Consider the following 12,404-nt stretch of genomic DNA (forward strand, 5'->3'; position numbering starts at 1 on the left):
ACATTTCATTATTTTTCCATGTGAGTATCCTGTTATTGCAGTACCCTTTGTTGAATTTCTGTTTGTTTTTGGGAAGTGCATGGATTGGGAATCAAATCCAGTTCTCCCACATGGCAGGCAAGAATTCTGCCACTGAAATACCCTTGTAGCCTGCCCCTTCTTTGGTTTTCCACTCTGTTTAGCTCCTTTTCATAATTTGCACCTCACTATTGATATATTCTGTATGTGATTTCCTGATTTCCTTTACTTCTTTGTCCATGTTTTTCTTCAGCTCTATGAGCATAGTTGGGACCATTTTAAAAAGTTTTTTCTGGAATGCCCCAGGTCTGTTCCTCTTCATTGATGGTTTCTAATGCTTTAATGTTCTCCTTTACCTGGGGCATTGCTTCCTGTTTCTTTGAACCTTGGACAATTTAATATTTTAATGTTAAAATTACCAAAAAGTTGCAGGTGTTCAGACAGAAGCCTGGGCCTTCAGGCATCTCCTTACACAGTGTGCTGGCTGCTTCTCTCTGTTTCCTGCCATCCCTCTCTCTGTCAGTCAGAAGTTCAGCTTCTGTTGTGGACGTGATCGAGCATCACTGTGGGTAGCCATGGAGCCTTCAGTGAATGCAGCAGAGTAAAGAGGACCCATTCCCATTACCCATACCAGTTAGGTTCCCACTGACTTTAACAACTGATGCACTATCTCTGAGAATGTCGCTGTTACTGCCTTGTTGCTGCCCCTTTAAGAAAAAATAACATGTAAAGCTATATGATCTGTAGGTTGTAGTTCTTAATTCAATAAAATAAGTGTTACTGACTGTCTTCTGTTTATTTCGTGAAATAGAGGATTGAAATCCTGAGGGGTCTGGGATCTTTGGCCTTTAATCTTTTGATCTTAAGAAAACCATCAAAATTATACCCAAGTCACCCCCAGAGAATGTCTTTTGTTGCTCAGATGTGACCTCTCTAAGCCAACTCCGCAGGTGAACTCACTGCCTTCCCCCTCTACGTGGGACATGATTCCCAAGGGTGAAAATCTCCCTGGCAACATGGAGCAGAAATCGTGGGTGAACCAGGACTTGGCATCAAGGAATTGAGAAAGCCTCCTTGACCCAAAGGGGGAAGAGAGAAATGAGACAAAGTTTTACTGACTGAGAAATTTCAAAGTTGAGAGGTTATCTTGGACATTATTCTTATGCATTATACAGATACCCCTTTTTAGTTTGTGGTGTACTGGAGTAGCTAGAGGGAAGTACCTGAAACTGTTGAGCTGTGTTCCGGTAGCCTTGATTCTTGAAAAAGACTGTGTAACTATATAGCTTTTACAGTCTGACTCTGTAACTGTGAAAACCTTATGTCTGATGCTGCTTTTATCCAGGGTATGGGCAGATGAGTAAAAAAAGATGAGGATAGGAAATGAATGAAGAGGGGAGTTGGGGGTTGAGCATTGGGTAGATTGAGATGCCATGGGTCAGTGAGAGGGACGGGGGTGTGTGGGATGGATGAGTCCTTTTTTCTAATTTTTGTTTCTTTTTCTGGAGTGATGCAAATGTTCTAAAGATGATCATGGTGAGGAATGCACAGCTATGTGATGAGATTGTGGGCCTTTGATTGTATGATGTGGTTGGACTGTATGTGTGTGGATGATTCTCAATGAAAATATTAAAAAAAAAAGAGAAGAAAAGAAAACCATCAAGGTTAGGAAATACCAGTAGTGCCATGGTGCGTTTCAGGGAAGAAATATAAATATGATGATTAATTTATTTCACGTGAAAATAAATCTACCTTGAAATGGAAAGGAATAATAGTCACCAGAACAGATTATCAAGAAAAGTGGAACTACTGTCTTATAGAACAGAAAATAGAAAATAATATTTTTCTGTAATAATTTTTGGAAAGACAAGTTAACACGGTTTTGGAAAAAGATAATGGGGCCACCGTTTTTTTGATAATGAGGACACTTTTTTTGCGATTGTACTTATATTTATATGTAGCTGATATTTATGCAAGTTTATTTTCTTTGTGAATGGGAAGAATAATTGCTATGCTCACATCACTGATTCTGAAAGGGGCTGGCAAGCATATCGCATTGGGAAGCCATGGAAGGAAGAACAGTCTAAATTGCTTTTCCCTGCAAACAAGTATGACCTTGATGCTGTGACCCTCAGGATTATGCTGATTCCCATATTTGTGGTATTTTTTTTTTTTAACATGGACAGGCACCGGGAATCGAACCCGGGTCCTCTGGCACGGCAGGCAAGCATTCTTGCCTGCTGAGCCACCGTGGCCCGCCCTATTTGTGGTATTTTGTGCTTGCTTGTGCAGCCATGTATCAGTCCTTGTTTTCAAGGCAACTTGTTGTTACTTATCTTTTTTTAACATTATATTCAGTAGGGTGAGTTTTGTTATTTTAAAGTTTTTAGGCAAAAAGATGCAGATAGATGTATTTCCCACCTTGCTTAAGATGTCACATTTGACAAATGTGGCTGGAGGCCCTCGTGTACCTCTCCTTATTGCTTTTCCCTCTTTGTTTCTCCCAAGAGGGATGGAGGAGCGGTAACCCTATCCTGAAGTGGATGCTTTTCGCTCTCATGTGTCTTTATACTTTTTATTACATGTAAATGTGTTCTTAAACAATATAAATGTTTGTTTTAGAATGCTGTCTTCTGGCCTGGTGCCATGAACAGTTCATGATTCCCTGATTGCTGTCTTTGCAAAATTTTCCCATCAGTGCAACACGTGTACGTTGGTTTTCAGAAAATAGTGAGTGGGAGTATTTCTTCCAGTTGTTGCAGTGTGGCCTATACTGAATATGTGGATTTATAAACAAGTTACATAGATTACTTATGGTTGAAGCAGTGTATTCATTTAACCAAGATTTTCATAACTTGGAATTTCTTCCTTAAACTAAAGTTCTACTTTGGTCTTAGAGTTTAAACTTAATGTTGGATATTGAATGAATTTAAAATTGCAAAATTCCCCCTTGCCAACACACATCCTGCCAGCCTGCCTTGTTCTTCTTTCCCTCTCTCTCCCTCTCACCCCCCCGCCTCTCTGTGTGTCTGTCTCATGCGTACCCCCCCACACACCCCTTAACTCTTACCACCTTCAAACACATTATATAGTTTATTTACTTATCATGTTTTTTTCTTTTTTAATTGTCTGTCTCCCCCATTCTATGGAATATAAACTCTGCAAAGGCAGGAGGGATCTTTTTATTCATTGATGTGTCCCAAGGATACTGCCTGGTAACCATTAGACTCTCAGTAAATATTTGTTAAATGAATGAATATTAAAGCTAACTTGGCTCTTAGAAATGATCTTGTCAAACTTTCACAGTTTATGGATATCCAATCTGGTCACTGCCATTTGTATATGCTTTCTTTATGTTAGTCAAACCCCTTCAATCCTTAATCATCACACTTTTTATTTTTTGTGCAATTGTATTGAGATATATTCACACAGAATGCCATCCTCTAAAGTATACAGTTGAAGGCTCATGTATCATCATATAGTTCATCACACATTTGACTTTTTTTTATCATCACATAGTTGTGTATTCATTACCATGATAATTTTTAGACAATTTGTGTCACTCTAGAAAAAGAAAGTAAAGCAACATCCATACACCTACTCCTCCCTCTCATTGACCACTAGTATTGCAATCTTCCCCATTTTTTTAACCCCTTATCCACCCCCCCATTATTTAATTATTTTTATCCTTATTTTTTTTTTACTCATCTGCCATATCCTGGATAGACAGAGTGTCAGCCACAAGGTATCCACAATTACATGGCCACATTGTAAAAGCTGTATCATTATACAGTCATCTTCATGGATCAAGGCTGCTGGAACACAGCTCAACAATTTCAGGTACTTCACTCTAGCCACTCCAATACACCATAAACTTCCAAGGAGAGTTATGAGAGCAAAGAGAGCAGCTTCAGCTCTCTTTAACTGTAAACTGAAAAAGGATATCTATATAATGCATAAGAATAACCTCCAAGATAACCTCTCGACTCTGTTTGAGATCTCTCAGCTACTGAAATTTTATTTTGTCTCATTTCTCTCTTGCCCCTCTTGATCAAGAAGGCTTTCTCATTCCCATGATGCCAGGTCCCGGCTCATCCCTGGAAGTCCTGTCCCACATTGCCAGGGAGATTTACACCTCTGGGAGTCATGTCCCATGTAGTTGGGAGGGCAAAGAGTTCACCTGCCAAGCTGGCTTATAGAGAGAGCCCCCATCTGAAAAATGAAAGAGATTCTCTTGGCAGGGGGGAATGTGGAGTCATAGCTCATAGGAATAATAATAAGTAGGGTCAACTTCTCTTTTGCAGGAATAAGTTTCATAGAGGTGAGCCCCAAGATTGAGGGCTCAGCCTATTTTAAATCGGTTGTCCCTACTGCTTGCAAGAATATCAGGAATTTTCCAGGTGGGGGAAGTTTAATATTTCCTCCTTTTTCCTCTAAGGGGACTTTGCAAATGCTTTTTTATTTACTGCCCAAATTACTCTGGGATGTATTAGGGGAATCATACTAACCTGTACAAACCAAGATCTCACTCCCTATTCAAGATTCCATGCAATTATGTTAACCATCAAACTTAACTATCACATGTCTCTCCCCCAGCTGTACCTTCATTGCTTCCCAGATCACAGAGTACAGCCAGCGTAGAGCTGGACATCATTTTACAGGGTAAAGATGTTCCTTTCCAAACCTCACAATTGTGATTTTTGAGAATTGAACAACACGGATGCTTTTATTTGTAAAATGGATCCTTTTAAAATCATAATCATTTATAAGTGAAAATAATTGCATTTAATCAAGACAGTCTTTTATGTTGGACAGAAGATGGGTTTTTAGTCAGTTTGGGGCTGCTACTCCTTCATCTACAAAATGTAAGTCAAGGTGTAGGTAACTTTACTTGCCTTCTCTGAACTTCAGTTTTCTTGTTTTTAAAATGGGAATAATTTATTCTTTCAAGTTTTCTATTGCTGCATAACAAAGCACTCTAAAAATTTAGTGACTTAAAACAATCATTAATTTTTTTTCATGATGCCTAGACCATTCTGCTTCACGTACAGTCAGCTGGAGTGTTGGGATGGCTGGAAAGTCAAAGATGTCCTCATACAAATGGCAGCCATCTGGGGTCTCAACTGGAACTGACAGCATGGAACCAGTTCTCCAGATGGGGCTCTCCACATTGCTGCTTGGGCTTTCTCATATTACAGTATCTTGTTCCAAAGAGAGTTATGAGAGCAAAGGGAGCAGCTGCAGCTCTCTTTAAGCTAGCTGGATGCCACAGAAGGAGGGAGAAAGACTATTTCCCAGTGAGAAGAGTGATAAAAAAGTTGTAGCTATCATTAACTCACCACACTTACATCACGTGGTTATAGTCAAGATTAAATGAGATAATACATGGCTAATGATTGAGAGAGTAGATTGCCATTACCTCAAGAGAAAGGGAGCTTATTGGAGTTTGAATATGATGGGTCAAGGATCTAAACTATGTCTAGGGTTCTTGAAACCTGTGATCTTCTTTGTGACTGCTTATTTGTTTTTTCTGTATTGATTGTTTTCCTTTGCCAAGCAGTAGAGCATCCTTTTGCTAAATATGATTTTCATTTTCTATTTGTGCTTACACTGGATTCCAATCCCAGTCCCATGGCTTGACTCCTAATGGGAAATGTCTTTCTATCATTGAAAAAGAGAAATGTTCTGGTTATCTGTTGCTGCATAGCAAATCACCTGAAACAAGTTTATTATCCCTATGGTTCTGTGGGTTAACTGGGTTCAGCTGAGCTGTTCACACTTGCGCTCTCCATGTGGTCATAGGCAGCTGGGGCTGTAATCATCTGAAGACACAACTGGGCTGGATGTCCAAAATGGTGCACTCTTGTGGCTGGTAGCGATAGTGATACTGGCTCTTAGCTGGAAGCAACTGGGGTTATTGACCAGAGAGCCAATGTATGCTGTGCTAGTTTGAATCTATATGTAGCCCAGAAAAGATTATGTTCTTTTAATCCATTGTTGTTGGGGGAGACCTATTATGGGTGGAACCTTTTGATTAGGTTGTTCCTATGGAGATATGACCCACCCAATTCAAGATGGGTCTTAATCCATTACTGGAGTCCTTTAAGAGAGCTCATGGAGAGAGAGGACATGCCTTGAGAGAAGCTAAGAGAGAAAGAAAATGTTCAGAGATGTTTTGGAGAGAAGGACCAGCAGATGTTGCTGTATGACTTCCCATGTGACAGAGGAACCCCAGATGCCAGCAGCCTTTCCTGAGAAGGTATCTTCCTCTTGATACCTTAATTTTGACATTTTCATGGCTTTAGAACTATAAATTTGTAGCTTAATAAATCCCCCTTGTAAAAGCTAGTCCATTTCTGGTATATTGCATTCTGGCAGCTTTAGCAGCCAAAACATATGGCTTCTCCATGTGGCTTGTGCTTTTCCAATCATGGTAGCTTGGTGCTAAGTGGGAGCCTCCAAAGAATATTCCAAGAATCCTTGGCAGAAGTTCTAGGGCAGAATGTTGCTTCCACTGCATCCTGTTGGTCATTCAAATCACTAAGGCCAGGCCAGAGTCAAGAGAAGAGATATTAGACTTTACCTCTCAATGGGAGTGTTCAGTAAGCAGAAACCAATATTGCAGAAGGGGTATATTCTCCTTGCCTTTTACCCTAGTGAATCCCATGGCTTCTCTGAGGTTCTGTTGCTGGTCCTGGAACCCATTCCTGCTCCATATTGCTCTTATTTACAGTGGGCGGAAACTGACTAAAGTAAAAACAAGCAAATGGAGATTTACATTTACCTTAGAAAGTAAGGTCATACATAAAGTAAAACTGAAGGCTTTTGAGAATTGAGGCAGCTCTGGAAACTAGCTACTTTGTCCATTTCTTCCTCGTGGCCTTTTTGTTCTCTCTCCCAGTGACTCTGTATCTCTTTGCACACCTTTTCACCATGCCAACATCTTAAGATCTTCACCTCTTCAAGAATTCCCTTCATGTTCTTGTTGGCCACCTGGCCTCTCTCTACACTGTGACCTTTTAGCTTCCTTTCATCTCTTCCCAAGCCCCAGTTAATTGGCTCAGTATCATTTTGTTTTGTTTCTCATTTAAATCTTGATAAGGAAATTTGATCGGCTCACCTCCCCTGTGCACCAGGCCACGGAGCAGCCTTGAGTCATGACCCTACCCAGATATTAATGGCTTTACTTAACAACTCCATTTGTTTCAACCATGTGTAAAGGTATTCAAATCCTACTTGAACCATTTTTAGCTCTAGATTCTCTTAAGTATCCCCTGAATATAATAGTGTATGTACTTTTGTCATGAAATCTAGCCAAAACCATGTTCCTTATGATTGAGCTTGAAATTTCTTGAGATTTGAATCATATATCAAACCAGGAAAAAAATGTCCTCATGTAATGAATACATCTGTTTTGGCACTCAGAGCTGGTGAGGTGGATTGCCTGAAGTGGATTTAAGTTTTGCTTTTGTGTTTTTTTTCTTCCTAGGATTTCCTGTGGAGATGTGGCCTCACAGTATAGTTTTCTTAAGGCAGAATTTTACCTTACTCCACAAATCTCTGTACATATATACTACTTTTACTGTTATCAATATAGAATTATGTGAGGCTCAGTTATTAAGTTGTATTTCTATAAGATCTTTCCATATAACATGTCAAATAGTCAATATTTATTATGTATTACAATGATGCTATGGAGAAAAGTATTTATTTTTAATACTTACATATCTATAATCCATTTGCAGTAGAATGAAAATAAAATGGTTACTTTTTTTTGTTAATATTACTATGACAAATTATTTCCTGAATTTTTTGCATACTACACAAATGTAAGACCATATTGTAAATTTTCTTCATTTGTGCTTTTTCTTTATCCCTGTCTTCCATTCCGTTTGACTCCAAGACTAAAAAACTTTGTTAGATATGAATGTGTGTGACCTGCTCTCTTTATCGGATATAATCACTGCTTTGCCATTTGGGAATATCTTCCTTTATAACTTTGTGCTGACTGCTAATTACATCTTGAAGACCTTGGGTAAGTGTTGACTTAACTGAGAATTATAAACTCTGAAGCCAGGGTCCATGTCTTACTGTATATTTCTGTGCCTAGCATTGCATCAGATAACATGGGATACTTAAAAATATTTATTGAATGCATAAATGCTTAACTAGAAGGTGTTGGTGATGAAGGCAGTTACGTAATTTTAAAACAAGGGCAGTTGCTTCATATGCATAGTTAATATTATCTTAGAAACAGTTGTCCAGAGGAGAGGCATTAACTGTAGGGCTGGGGTGAGGGGAGTGTGTGTGTGTGTAGGAGGTGAAGGGCTCTAGGAAATGGCAGTAACCGTGCCTATATACTGCCTGTCCAGTATAAATTTGCCGTTCTTCAGAACTAAAGAAGATCTATTTTGATCTCTAGAAAGATCTCCCATGATCATTCACTGATGGAACCAACCTTCAAAAAGTCCCCATTTATTTTATTGTTTAGTTTAGTTCCAAAGAATGGCAAATTTATACCCCCACATATATTCAGAGCGTTAATAAAGGATAAAGATAAATAGCTTGGAGCCCTCGGTTCGTATAACTTACGCATTCTGCTTATGGTTTTTGTAGAAAGGATTTTATCAAATAGTTAACATACGAAATAATCATGTCAGAATCATAAAGGCATATATGAAAGGGAGGTTTTTAAAATAAGCAAAAATGTTACCAATAACAGTAGCTAAATATGGACGTTTCTGAGAAACTGAGGCGGCAGCTCCATCACAGTTTTCCCCGGAAGGCTTCTAGGGCACGGGTCTAAGGCAGTGACTGGAATAGAATTCTGCCTGCCTGCTTGCCTGCTTCAGTGAGGAACTCTCTCCCTAATTTTTATTTGGGCCAAGGGCAAAAATAAGAAACATCTGATGGCACAAAGGATCCATAGGTATAGCCTGCCTGATCAAAGTCTGCCTCTGGTGGCTCAGAAATGTCATCTTATTAGGGGAAAGTCTGCCTCCTGTAACAGATATTGGCCCTGCCTCTTTTCTATTTTGTACTGTTTCTCCTCTTTGGGAAAGTCTCAGAGTTGTTTGATCTGATACAGTTCAGACATTGGGCCTTATTTCTAGTTTTCTAATAAACCAGGGAAATATTTTTAATAATTAATTATAGATAGAGGTTATACGAGAGTATGCAGAGATTACGCAATAGGTTTCATACAGTTAAGGCACATTAGACATTGAAAGTCTGTAAATCGTTAAATGATTCTGGTAGTCATAATCAAAATAGACATGTATAGCACACAGAGCCCAAATGTTAACATATTTGACAGGTCCGTAGCTTAATTGCTTTTTAATGTCAGTCAGATAGATTCCACTCTGGTTTCTTGGCCAGGCTTCTGTGGGCCTATTAAAACCCTATGAAGTTGAAAATATGAAATTTAATATTTCTAAAACTTGTGAACAGAATAGCTTTCTTCTGCTCTACCATGTGATTACGAAATTAAGAGGAAATTTCAATTTCGTATCTGTCTCAAAAGCAAGTTTTTTCTAAAGTTGTTTTCAGAGTTGTTAATTCACTAACTGCACATTTTTTTTTACTTAAGGGAAGAATTAATTTGAATGCTAAAAGGAGAAAAATCCCATTTTGCTTTGTTTAGAGAGATGCATTTAGTCATACAGGTGTAAGAGAGTTTGAGAGGTCCTTTTTTTCCAATTCCAGTGAGGAATCCTGGCTCTCGTGAGGGCCCACGTTCGCACTCTCCCTTGAGAGCTGGATGAAGTCAGTCGCCACCCCACCTTTGCCAATGTCTCTGTGAGGCTGCTGAATGCCGCCTGTCTTCAGTACTTGTAACGCTGCCATGGGCAGTATGTTTTAATTTGATCCACCCATTGCTTGTTTGCCGATTATCTCTTTTTGGTCTATGGTCTTTATATATGATGATAATTCTCGCGCTACATATAAATTATTTTCGTGTCTCCATTTTTGCTGCATTTAAATACAACAGTGAGTTAATGGTAAATTCACTGTAGCTTAGATTTCTTTAAAAATCTTTATTTTCCAATTTATTCAAATATCACATACTGTCATCACTTGAGTAATCCTTTTATGTGCAATGTAAATTATTAGACATTTACTAGTATAAACCTTACTTGTAGTTACAGTTTTATTTGTGTCCAAATAATCAAAATAATGTATTTGGGTTTTAGTTTAAAAAAAAAAAAGCATATTCCACAACTTCCTATTAATCTATTTTTGATACCTGTAAGCACACATTTTAGAATGTCAGTGTGCAATTAGATATTCTTAGCACATGTCACTTGTGAAAAGTGCTTTAAATCTAAGTACATTCAATTGAGCATAATTAAAATATCAAGATACATATTTTTCATATACATTTTGCCACTTAATTTTTTAAGTAGCTGTAAGTATCTTGTGAATTCAAATTAAAATGAAGTGATTAAATTGCAGTTATATTTAATGCTTTTAGTTTAAAAAATAGGAGAGATTATGTGAAATAAAATGATCAGCTGGCATGTTTTTGTAGACAACAGATTGATAACAGTTTTGATTTTGTTAAATGCCAGACTTAATATTGTTTGAATATTCTCAAGAGTGTTGCTTAGAGTGCTTTGGGGAAAAAAATCCTAAGAAAGAATGGTTTTTCATCTTGTGAGTTCTTTTGACTTGGGTCCCCAAGCCCTAGAGTGCTTTCTAGTACAATCTCTGTTAGTACAGAAGCTTTGGAGAAAGGTTGTTTAATTTGTAGCAGGTGAAAGAAAATGTATTACAGAGAAATATAAAGTGGGGGTGAGATAAGATGCTGAGAACTCCTGAATTGACCCTTTAGATTATGTAAGTTAGGCTGCCTATATTTCCTATGATGATAAGCAAGTATGTGTTAAGGTACATGTTCTTTAAATCTTACTTATTCACAATTTTTAGGCCTCAAGTATATGGGCATCATTTTAGTGAAAGTCGCTACTCTTGAAATCTTAGAGAAATTGGAACAGGACATTAGGATTCTGTATTTTGTTATCTTTCTAAGTATTTGATTTTTTTTAATTCTGTTTTTAAAAAAGAAACGTATATATTACTTCTCACAGTAGAGTCACCCATTCAGAATCACAAGTGTCAGCAATGAAGTAAATCATTGTATAACATAGCCAGAGGAATTTGGATGGTAGACACTTGAGGAAGAGAAGTCAAGCTTTCAGAAGCACTTCGGCACTGAGCCGAAGAAAGCTGTGTTAGGAGCCACATGTCAAGTTCTCTGCAGACTACCTATATCTAGCCCATATCAGAGAGGGGGTATTAGAAGAAAACTCCTATCATTTTATTTTGAGACATAAGTCCTGAATTGTATGAGAAACTAGAGAGCATTTGGAAATAATGATGCTCTGTGTCAGTAGAGTTCTATTCATTGGAGGAGCTTGTACTTCATTCTGACACAGTTGTAGCTTTCTCATCCCATTTCCCTTCCTAGTTGTCTTCAGCCCTCCTGGGTGCAAAGGTAAATTCATGAAGATCAGATATATACCTTAGACAGCAGTCACAATTGCTGAAACTTCCCATGGAGATGTGAACTTTCACTTGCATTGGTAGAGAGGCGAGGCGTCCAGCAGCCTCTTGGAACCGCTTTTAAGATCCAAAAGATTCTATTGACCTTGAAAATAAAGGGCAATTGTATTGCCTTTCTCATATGTATTTTTGCCTGGCCAAAGATAGCATGCACTGTGCATTGTCTTTAGTAGTGGCGAAGCTTTTGTGCTGCACCCATTCTATTTTCTCTTTGTTGGTCTCTGTCATAACCAGTGGGTGCAAAGTAATCTGCTACTGTTGGGAGCAGCACACACCTGAATGGATCAAGGGAGACCGGTTCCACGAATGTAGCGTTGCATACTCTCTTCTGGCTCTCGGGCCATTGTTATTTTTACTGGTGCCTACAACAGGACAGGAATGACCATTTCTCAATAATAGAAGTGTTTCAAAAATTACAATACCCATATTTTGTGAATTTTGTAAGCCTCCTATAGAGTTAGTGCACAATTAATTTGGTTGAAAGCATAAATGTCATTCAGGTTGCAGTGTTCACTTTACAGGTGTCATAAATTTGGGGTGGGTAGGTTAGGTGATTTGCGGGTGTTTATTGACACATGGATCCAGCCCTCTTCTCTCCAGTGCCCCGGCCAAGGCTGCTGGCCAGGGAGCCATGCCTGTACCTGACAGTTGCTTCCATTTCTTGACCGATTGCTCTCCAGCAGATACTGCTGGGCAGTGAGTACATGTTGCCTTAGTTACTCCTCGCAGTGAGTCTGTGAGGTGGGGTGGTCCTTGTGCTGCAGGTGAGAAATCTCAGACTTGGCAAGTTTGAAGCACTCGGCCAAGGTAACATAGAGAAG

At 38.7% G+C, this 12,404-nt stretch overlaps 1 protein-coding gene across 4 annotated transcripts in view; it reads left to right on the forward strand.

The window, feature by feature from the left end:
* SLC25A13 (solute carrier family 25 member 13) overlaps positions 1-12,404 on the forward strand; it is a 211,344-nt gene that overhangs the window by 152,007 nt on the left and 46,933 nt on the right. The gene's annotated exons all lie outside the window — the stretch shown is intronic.

This window comes from Tamandua tetradactyla, chromosome 1 (assembly GCF_023851605.1).
Source record: "Tamandua tetradactyla isolate mTamTet1 chromosome 1, mTamTet1.pri, whole genome shotgun sequence".
Taxonomy (NCBI): domain Eukaryota; kingdom Metazoa; phylum Chordata; class Mammalia; order Pilosa; family Myrmecophagidae; genus Tamandua; species Tamandua tetradactyla.